Genomic DNA, 10,000 nt, shown 5'->3' on the forward strand with positions numbered 1-10,000 from the left:
AAAACTTTGTTCGTACGAAAGATGCAGAATAAAATTATGAAATAAAATGGTATATGAATGGTTAAGTGTGTTCATATAATTTTCTCGAGATTTTCGATTTTCCTGAAATTTTACGACAGCAACTCGCCTGTAGGCCACAACGTTCGGAATTCGAAGTTGCGATATATGGGAAAAAAACTAAGAATTTTGAGACCTTTCTAACGATGTATAACTACTTATATGTTTTCTTACAGAAATATCGAATCGTGAGGACTGTTGCTCCAACCTAGCCGCACTTTGCATTTTGAATGTTAACATCTACACAATACTGCTCTATAACATAAAAAACCGTAAAAGATACGAAAAAACTTGTTTTCGTACGAAAGATGCAGAATAAAATTATGAATAAAATGGTATATGAATGGTTAAGTGTGTTCATATAATTTTCTCGAGATTTTCCGATTTTCCTGAAATTTTACGACAGCAACTCGCCTGTAGGCCACACCGTTGGGAATTCGAAGTTGCGATATATGGGAAAAAAAACTAAGAATTTTGAGACCTTTCTAACGATGTATAATACTTTATATGTTTTCTTTACAGAAATATCGAATCGTGAGGAGTTTTGCTCCAACCTAGCCGCACTTTGCATTTTGACATGTTAACATCTACACATACTGCTCTATAACATGAAAACCGTAAAAGATACGAAAAAACTTTGTTCGTACGAAAGATGCAGAAAAAATTATGAATAAAAATGGTATATGAATGGTTAAGTGTGTTCATATAATTTTCTCGAGATTTTCCGATTTTCCTGAAATTTTACGACAGCAACTCGCCTGTAGGCCACACCGTTGGGAATTCGAAGTTGCGATATATGGGAAAAAAAAACTAAGAATTTTGAGACCTTTCTAACGATGTATAATACTTTATATGTTTTCTTTACAGAAATATCGAATCGTGAGGAGACTGTTGCTCCAACCTAGCCGCACTTTGCATTTGACATGTTAACATCTACACATACTGCTCTATAACATAAAAAACCGTAAAAGATACGAAAAAACTTTGTTCGTACGAAAGATGCAGAATAAAATTATGAATAAAATGGTATATGAATGGTTAAGTGTGTTCATATAATTTCTCGAGATTTTCCGATTTTCCTGAAATTTTACGACAGCAACTCGCCTGTAGGCCACACCGTTGGGAATTCGAGGTTGCGATATATGGGAAAAAAACTAAGAAATTTTGAGACCTTTCAACGATGTATAATACTTTATATGTTTTCTTTACAGAAATATCGAATCGTGAGGAGTTTTGCTCCAACCTAGCCGCACTTTGCATTTTGACATGTTAACATCTACACATACTGCTCTATAACATGAAAACCGTAAAAGATACGAAAAAAACTTTGTTCGTACGAAAGATGCAGAATAAAATTATGAATAAAATGGTATATGAATGGTTAAGTGTGTTCATATAATTTTCTCGAGATTTTCGATTTTCCTGAAATTTTACGACAGCAACTCGCCTGTAGGCCACACCGTTGGGAATTCGAAGTTGCGATATATGGGAAAAAAAAAAAACTAAGAATTTTGAGACCTTTCTAACGATGTATTAATACTTTATGTTTTTCTTACAGAAATATCGAATCGTGAGGAGTGTTTTGCTCCAACCTAGCCGCACTTTGCATTTTGACATGTTAACATCTACACATACTGCTCTATAAATGAAAACCGTAAAAGATACGAAAAAAACTTTGTTCGTACGAAAGATGCAGAATAAAATTATGAATAAAATGGTATATGAATGGTTAAGTGTGTTCATATAATTTTCTCGAGATTTTCCGATTTTCCTGAAATTTTACGACAGCAACTCGCCTGTAGGCCACACCGTTGGAATTCGAAGTTGCGATATATGGGAAAAAAACTAAGATTTTGAGACCTTTCTAACGATGTATAATACTTTATATGTTTTCTTTACAGAAATATCGAATCGTGAGGAGTTTTGCTCCAACCTAGCCGCACTTTGCATTTTGACAAGTTAACATCTACACATATTGCTCTATAACATGAAAACCGTAAAAGATACGAAAAAACTTTGTTCGTACGAAAGATGCAGAATAAAATTATGAATAAAATGGTATATGAATGGTTAAGTGTGTTCATATAATTTTCTCGAGATTTCCGATTTTCCTGAAATTTTACGACAGCAACTCGCCTGTAGGCCACACCGTTGGGAATTCGAAGTTGCGATATATGGGAAAAAAACTAAGAATTTTGAGACCTTTCTAACGATGTATAATACTTTATATGTTTTCTTTTACAGAAATATCGAATCGTGAGGAATTGCTCCAACCTAGCCGCACTTTGCATTTTGACATGTTAACATCTACACATATTGCTCTATAACATAAAAACCGTAAAAGATACGAAAAAACTTTGTTCGTACGAAAGATGCAGAATAAAATATGAATAAAATGGTATATGAATGGTTAAGTGTGTTCATATAATTTCTCGAGATTTCCGATTTTCCTGAAATTTTACGACAGCAAACTCGCTGTAGGCCACACCGTTGGGAATTCGAAGTTGCGATATATGGGAAAAAAAACTAAGAATTTTGAGACCTTTCTAACGATGTATAATACTTTATATGTTTCTTTACAGAAATATCGAATCGTGAGGAGTGTTGCTCCAACCTAGCCGCACTTTGCATTTTGACATGTTAACATCTACACATATGCTCTATAACATGAAAACCGTAAAAGATACGAAAAAACTTTGTTCGTACGAAAGATGCAGAATAAAATTATGAATAAAATGGTATATGAATGGTTAAGTGTGTTCATATTTTTCTCGAGATTTTCCGATTTCCTGAAATTTTACGACAGCAACTCGCCTGTAGGCCACACCGTGGGAATTCGAAGTTGCGAATATGGGAAAAAAACTAAGAATTTTGAGACCTTTCTAACGATGTATAATACTTTATATGTTTCTTTACAGAAATATCGAATCGTGAGGAGTTTTGCTCCAACCTAGCCGCACTTTGCATTTGACATGTTAACATCTACACATACTGCTCTAACATGAAAACCGTAAAGATACGAAAAAACTTTGTTCGTACGAAAGATGCAGAATAAAATTATGAATAAAATGGATATGAATGGTTAAGTGTGTTCATATAATTTTCTCGAGATTTCTAATATTTTGTTGCTAAGAACAAAATTTCAAGTCAGTTATCCCTGTGGCAACTTTTCGGTTGCTTCGCGTTCAAGTCAGTTATCCCTGTGGTAACTTTTCGGTTTGTTCGCGTTCAAGTCAGTTATCCCTGTGGCAACTTGTCGCTTGCTTAGCGTTTTAGGCAGCTATCCCTATGATAACATTGCAGACATATATTAAATTATTACTGAAATTTCGTTTAAAACTTTATGTATACATATGATTGTATAGTTTTACTTGTCGTCAACGATCATACCATGTTGAATATGCCGGTTCTCGTCCGATCACCGAAGTCAAGCAACATCGGGCGTGGGTAGTACTTAGATGGGAGACCGCTTGGGAACACCACGTATCGTTGACTTATTGCCTTAGTATTTAACCGATGTTAAGTCAAATTATGAATAGTACATACTCTCGGTATAAACTGTTAAAATCTTTGATAGAGATGAGAAAATAGTTTATGTAAAATGAAATAATATATATATATATATAAGTACTGAATATTTTGTTATAAAAGATCTGAAACATTTATAGGTTGGAAGTTACTACTTATGTAGAGTATATCACAAAAATTAAATAAAAATAGCAACTTGCACGTATTTTACAAATTGACAACTTGCACGCATTCTGCAAATTGACAACTTGCACGCATTTTGCACATTGGCAACTTGTACGCATTTTGCATTATTGACAACTTACACGTACTTTGCTTGATTGGAAACTTGTACGCATTTGATTTGATATGTAACTTGTATGCATTTTATATAATTGGTAACTTGTACGCATTTCTAAAGAACTTAGCGAAAAACATTCTCCCTTATAAAGAAAAAATTATATAAAATATATAATCATATATTCTAAATAAGAAATACCAAATGTTTCTCTTTAAAATTACAATTTTCTCGCCAACTATAAAGCATATTGAAAACAATTTAGCTTACTTTTAGAAATAATGAATATATCAAGTATTTCCATAGAGGCGAGTTTTATGTAAAATAGCTAAAGGTACCAACGAAGTGCCGTGTGTGTTACAATATGCACAATTTTTCGACGGTAAAATCGAAATGATTGTGGCATACTGTAACCGGCTACAACGTAAGGCTTAAGGCTTATGCTCTAATAGCGTGGGGTGACGTCAAGCCAACATGACGAATCCCCAAGCCAAGGGCTGAGTCTCAACAGATCGCAGCGTGGTAACTGCTCTACCGAGTACAACACCCCGCCAGGTACCTAAGTCGTTTACAAACGATTCCGAGTCTCGACATCGAACTAGTGACCCATGATCGACCGCTATAGGCAAGACAGATATAACGGATGGATACGCCCCTGTCCAGCGCCTCATTCGGCTAAAAATGGCTCGTGCGATAAACGGCGTGTGCCGAATACCTAATAAATCACATTGTATTGAGCCTTTCGACTCACGAGACTCCTAGAGATATCGTTGCTTACTTTGTCTAGAAAGGATACGGCCTTAGAGGCGTTCAGGCATAATCCCACGGATGGTAGCTTCGCACCACCGGCCGCTCGACCGAGTGCGTGAACCAAATGTCCGAACCTGCGGTTCCTCTCGTACTGAGCAGGATTACTATCGCAACGACGATTCATCAGTAGGGTAAAACTAACCTGTCTCACGACGGTCTAAACCCAGCTCACGTTCCCTATTTGTGGGTGAACAATCCAACGCTTGGCGAATTCTGCTTCGCAATGATAGGAAGAGCCGACATCGAAAGATCAAAAGAGCAACGTCGCTATGAACGCTTGGCTGCCACAAGCCAGTTATCCCTGTGGTAACTTTTCTGACACCTCTTGCTGAAAACTCTTCAAGCCAAAAGGATCGATAGGCCATGCTTTCGCAGTCCCTGTGCACACTGAACAACGGGATCAAGCCAGCATTTGCCCTTTTGCTCTACGCGAGGTTTCTGTCCTCGCTGAGCTGGCCTTAGGACACCTGCGTTATTATTTGACAGATGTACCGCCCCAGTCAAACTCCCCGCCTAGCAATTTCCTCGAATCGGATCACGCTAGAGTATAGTTGGCGATCGGCGCGAAGCCTCACACCACTCTTACACGCTTGGCTCTAGAAAACCGTGACAGTCGGAACGAAAGTTCTCGACGCACGCTTTCCGCCCAATCGAGTAAGTAAAGAAACGATGAAAGTAGTGGTATTTCACCGACGATATTGCTATCTCCCACTTATGCTACACCTCTCATGTCTCCTTACAATGCCAGACTAGAGTCAAGCTCAACAGGGTCTTCTTTCCCCGCTAATTTTTCCAAGCCCGTTCCCTTGGCAGTGGTTTCGCTAGAAAGTAGATAGGGACATTTCATTCATTCATTATTTATTCTTATTCTGTATAGCTCGAGCTTTCACTCATTGCTATGTAGCGTCTACTTAATAATTGTTTATTTCTCAATTTAAATATTATATTTGTGGGTGTTGTGCAGGACCTTTGGCCGTCAGTGGGCTGACGTTTCCATCCCTAACCACGTGGAGGCGGTCCTGCATTTCTAGCTTCAGTTTGGATTATAGGTTTTAGCTTTGGTTTTGCACTTCATTTCTGGTTTTAATGGCTCGTGCTGCAAAAGCAACAAGCCCCAGGTAATTGGCTTTGGTTTCCAGGTACACATCAAGGTTTGTGTTCCCTGCTATTTCAAAGAGGCTTTGCCTTCTTACTTCATCATATCTGTCGCACATGACCAGCATGTGCGTGCTTGTCTCACTTTCTCCACAGAAGGGACATTTGTCGTCTTCTGTGGCGCCCCTTGTGTAAAGTGTGTGCCTAAACGGACCGTATCCGGTCAGAATGTACACGCACTCTCTACTGGGTTTAAACCATTTGCTGAATCCGATTAGCCCTCCTATAAGTACTCTGGTGGAAATTACTTTTAATTCGTCACTAGTTAATATTTTTTCCGACACTAGATATTTCGCAGATTCCTCATGCCATACACCTCTGATATTTAGTGTGATGGAATTGTATGACACTGTTGACACATTGTACTTCTCTTTCACCTTGTTTTCCAGATTTTTATAATATTCTAATTTGCGTTTGTGGGCTCTAGCCATGTCCATGGATCCTCCAACAATTTGGGCATCCAGAACAATGGCTCTTCCACTTTGCGCCGCAATTAAATCTGGTTTTCTGGTGCCTTCCGCCGTCTTGAAGTTTGGTTCTAGGTCGACGTGCGAGTACGTTTTCTCTAGGGCTCTTTTTACATACTGACACACGGCGTTGTGTCTCTCAATTCGCTGTCGATGGCTCCTGTGGCATGTCTGCAGAATATGGTCAAGGGTTTCGGGAGCATTGCAACCCGCCCGACAAAACCTGTCTTGTTTTCTTCCCCTGGTGGTACGGGATCTTGTTGGCATTGCATTAATTCCAAACTTAATGCAGTTCATATAGTCTTTGCCCGACAGGAACCTACTGCCATCAATTACCCATCGATGTTGTGATGGGGTCTTCGACGATTTCGCGAGTGGTCCCCCGTCCACTGACTGATGCAGTAGCCGGGCCCATCTCTCGTCTAATTGCTTTTGAGAAGACAGGACGTTGTTGTTGTCCTTTAACCGTTTTTCGCAGTTAGCAATCTCCAGTTTGTGGAATTCGTTTTCGCCCCAGTTTAATTTCATTAACCGGTTTTTACGTCTCAGAGGTACCAGCCATCTTAAAGAGGGAAACGATAAGCCTCCGTCCTTAAAGTGCGCGTAAAAGTAAGCTGTTGTGAGGTCATTTGGTAATCTGAGCCAAGACTTAATCGCTTTTCTTACAGCACCATCAAGTGATTTGAGAAGACCCAACTTGGCATTTCCCAGGGTTAGTTGATGTAACAGCCTGGGGATACCAATGGTTCTCAGTGCAAATAGGCGTTGTTGTGGCTTTAATGGTGCTTTTGTCAGTTTATCAATAATTATTTGGAGCTTGCTCTTGATATCCCCAATGTTGGCACCTTCTGGAGTAAATGGTACTCCTAAGTAGCACCAGCCGTCTGTTCTCGATAGAGCCGGAAGTTCCAGCCCTTCACATGTGAAGACGGTGTTATTGTCTACAAATGATTTCTTAACATGCGGTGCATTTTTAATGGAAACAGTGAACGATTTACTATTGTTGATTACAAGACCGCAGCTAGAAAGAAAGTTTGCTGCATGGTCCAATAATGACTGCAATCCTTTGATTGATGAAGCCACCAGAATTAGGTCATCTGCAAAAGCCAGTATATTATAGACCTTATCATCAATCCTGACTCCAATCTCTGGTGGTGATGTTTCTATTAGTCTGTTAATGACCAAGTTAAATAAGATGGGTGACAGGGGATCTCCTTGTTTTACACCGCACCTCGGACTAATGGGATCCGAGGTCCAGCGTCCAAGTCGGAGATTTGTCCAACCATGTTTATATAACTCTTCTATGTAGTTGATGAAGCTATATGGCAGGTTATAGTACTTGAGTGTGTTTAACAGTGCAGCATGCGAAATTGTATCAAAGTCGATTGACGCTATAAATAGATGTTTGTGGTAGTGTCTGTGGTGCCTCAAAAGGTGATCAAGCGCGAAGATGTTGTGCGCGCAACCATCAACTGGTTGGAAAGCCTTTTGCCTATCGTCAATATGAATCTCATTAAGCAGCCGCCTGGCGAGCACTTTATTTAGCGTTCTAGTTAAGACTGATGACACTGTAATTGGTCTGTAATCGCCCGGATTACATGCGTTATCTTTCTTAGGAATTAGTGTTGTGTATGATTCAACCAATCTGTCTGGAATGCGGCCCATTAGTAACAGTAAGTTAAGCACATTTGCCAGGATGTCCACCGGCATCGACCTCAGAAGTTTGGCCGAAACACCATCAGGCCCAGGTGCTGTGTTTCTAGCTGGAAGCGCATTCTTAATCTCCTCAGAAGTTACCGGCTTCCATATGTGTGAGAGGTTTTCGTTTCTCGCTACCTGGCTGTTCGGTGATATATTCGATGTACTTGTTAGAACATTTGTCCAGAATTGCACCATTATATCTGGTGGTGGTGTTGTAGAGGTAGTTTTGCAGTCTAAAATGTAAGCAATACATTTGCTAGGATTTTTGGTCCAGTGCTGTTGCGTGACTTTATAAGCTAACCTGCGCATCTGCCTTTTATTCATTTCTGGTGCATTTTTCTTTTTAGTAGATTGAATTCTGGATGTTCTCTTTGAAGGAAAAATTTCCTCTAAATATTGGGTCATTTGCATTCTTAGCTCAGTAGGAGACAGATCTTTTGCTTTGTGGCATATATTTACTAAAATTGAGTTCTTAAATTTGTCATCATCTTTGCTCTCTGCTTGGCTAAGCGCTTGTATGAGTTCATTTCTTGTGTCAGAGTTAGTGTCAGAAGAACAAGAATTATTTATTTCCTGATCAGCGGGTGCAGATAGAAAACCCGCGACCTGGCCTTTATATTTAGGAGAGCGTCTTTGGCCTTTAATGGCTTCTAACGTTCGTCCTGGTGTTAATAACAGGAGAGCTTTATTTATTTGGGTTACACCCTTTTGAATTAGTGCAGCCTCCTCTTGGCCATCAAAACTTGTTCCTCTTCGGTCCATCGTGCTTTTTTAGGCACAATCTTTGAAAGTTCCTGGTCGTACCAGTCCGTATGTACTCGTTGCTCATGCACACCACGGCCAACCGAAGTTGCAAAAGATTTTTCACAGGTAGGAAAACGGCAATTATACCCAACTCTATTAGTCGGTTGGGGCAGACCAGAGGGTCCACCCAAATTTAAATCTTAAGAGAGTCATAGTTACTCCCGCCGTTTACCCGCGCTTGCTTGAATTTCTTCACGTTGACATTCAGAGCACTGGGCAGAAATCACATTGCGTCAACACCCGCTAGGGCCATCGCAATGCTTTGTTTTAATTAGACAGTCGGATTCCCCTAGTCCGTGCCAGTTCTGAGCTGACCGTTGAATGGCGGCCGAAGAGGACGACCGACCGACCGAAGCCGGCACAGAAGCCTCGCAGCAAGAAAGATCCGCGGGGGGCCAAGGCACGGGACCGAGCTCGGATCCAAGTCACAAGGACCGTTTCACCTCGCCCAGGCCCGGCACGTCAGCCGACACCCGCTTCCCGATCAAGCCCGACACGCCCCGATCCTCAGAGCCAATCCTTATCCCGAAGTTACGGATCCAATTTGCCGACTTCCCTTACCTACATTAATCTATCGACTAGAGGCTCTTCACCTTGGAGACCTGCTGCGGATATGGGTACGAACCGGCGCGACACCTACCGTGGCCCTCTCCTGGATTTTCAAGGTCCGAGGGGAAGATACGGACACCGCCGCAACTGCGGTGCTCTTCGCGTTCCAAACCCTATCTCCCTGCTAGAGGATTCCAGGGAACTCGAACGCTCATACAGAAAAGAAAACTCTCCCCGTATCTCCCGACGGCGTCTCCAGGTCATTTTGGGTTACCCCGACGAACTCTCTTGCGAGGGCCCGACTTGTAAACGGTTCCGCTGCCGGATTCCGGAATAGGAACCGGATTCCCTTTCGCCCGATGGGTGTGAGATTTTATTCAAAATAAAATACACCAACATCAACATAGGATTTCTCCTGGGGCTTAGGATCGACTGACTCGTGTGCAACGGCTGTTCACACGAAACCCTTCTCCACGTCAGTCCTCCAGGGCCTCGCTGGAGTATTTGCTACTACCACCAAGATCTGCACCGATGGCGGCTCCAGGCAGGCTCACGCCCAAACCCTTCTGCGCACACCACCGCGACCCTCCTACTCACCAGGGCTTCAAAACGAACTGTAATGAACGCTCCTCATGCCCTGGCGGCCGAGTAT

The 10,000-nt window shown here is 41.2% G+C and overlaps 1 non-coding gene and 1 pseudogene across 1 annotated transcript; one reads left to right on the forward strand and one right to left on the reverse strand.

The window, feature by feature from the left end:
- The first annotated feature begins 3,433 nt into the window (after window positions 1-3,433).
- LOC113381986 lies at window positions 3,434-3,552 on the forward strand. Its single transcript, XR_003367629.1, has one exon. It is a non-coding gene; the product is annotated as a 5S ribosomal RNA (ribosomal RNA).
- A 787-nt stretch (window positions 3,553-4,339) lies between these two features.
- Window positions 4,340-10,000, reverse strand: part of LOC113381987 — a 7,247-nt pseudogene continuing 1,586 nt past the window's right edge.

This window comes from Ctenocephalides felis, unplaced genomic scaffold (genome assembly GCF_003426905.1).
Source record: "Ctenocephalides felis isolate EL2017-DRISC unplaced genomic scaffold, ASM342690v1 CF-g0.4_SCAFFOLD_03239, whole genome shotgun sequence".
NCBI lineage: Eukaryota > Metazoa > Arthropoda > Insecta > Siphonaptera > Pulicidae > Ctenocephalides > Ctenocephalides felis.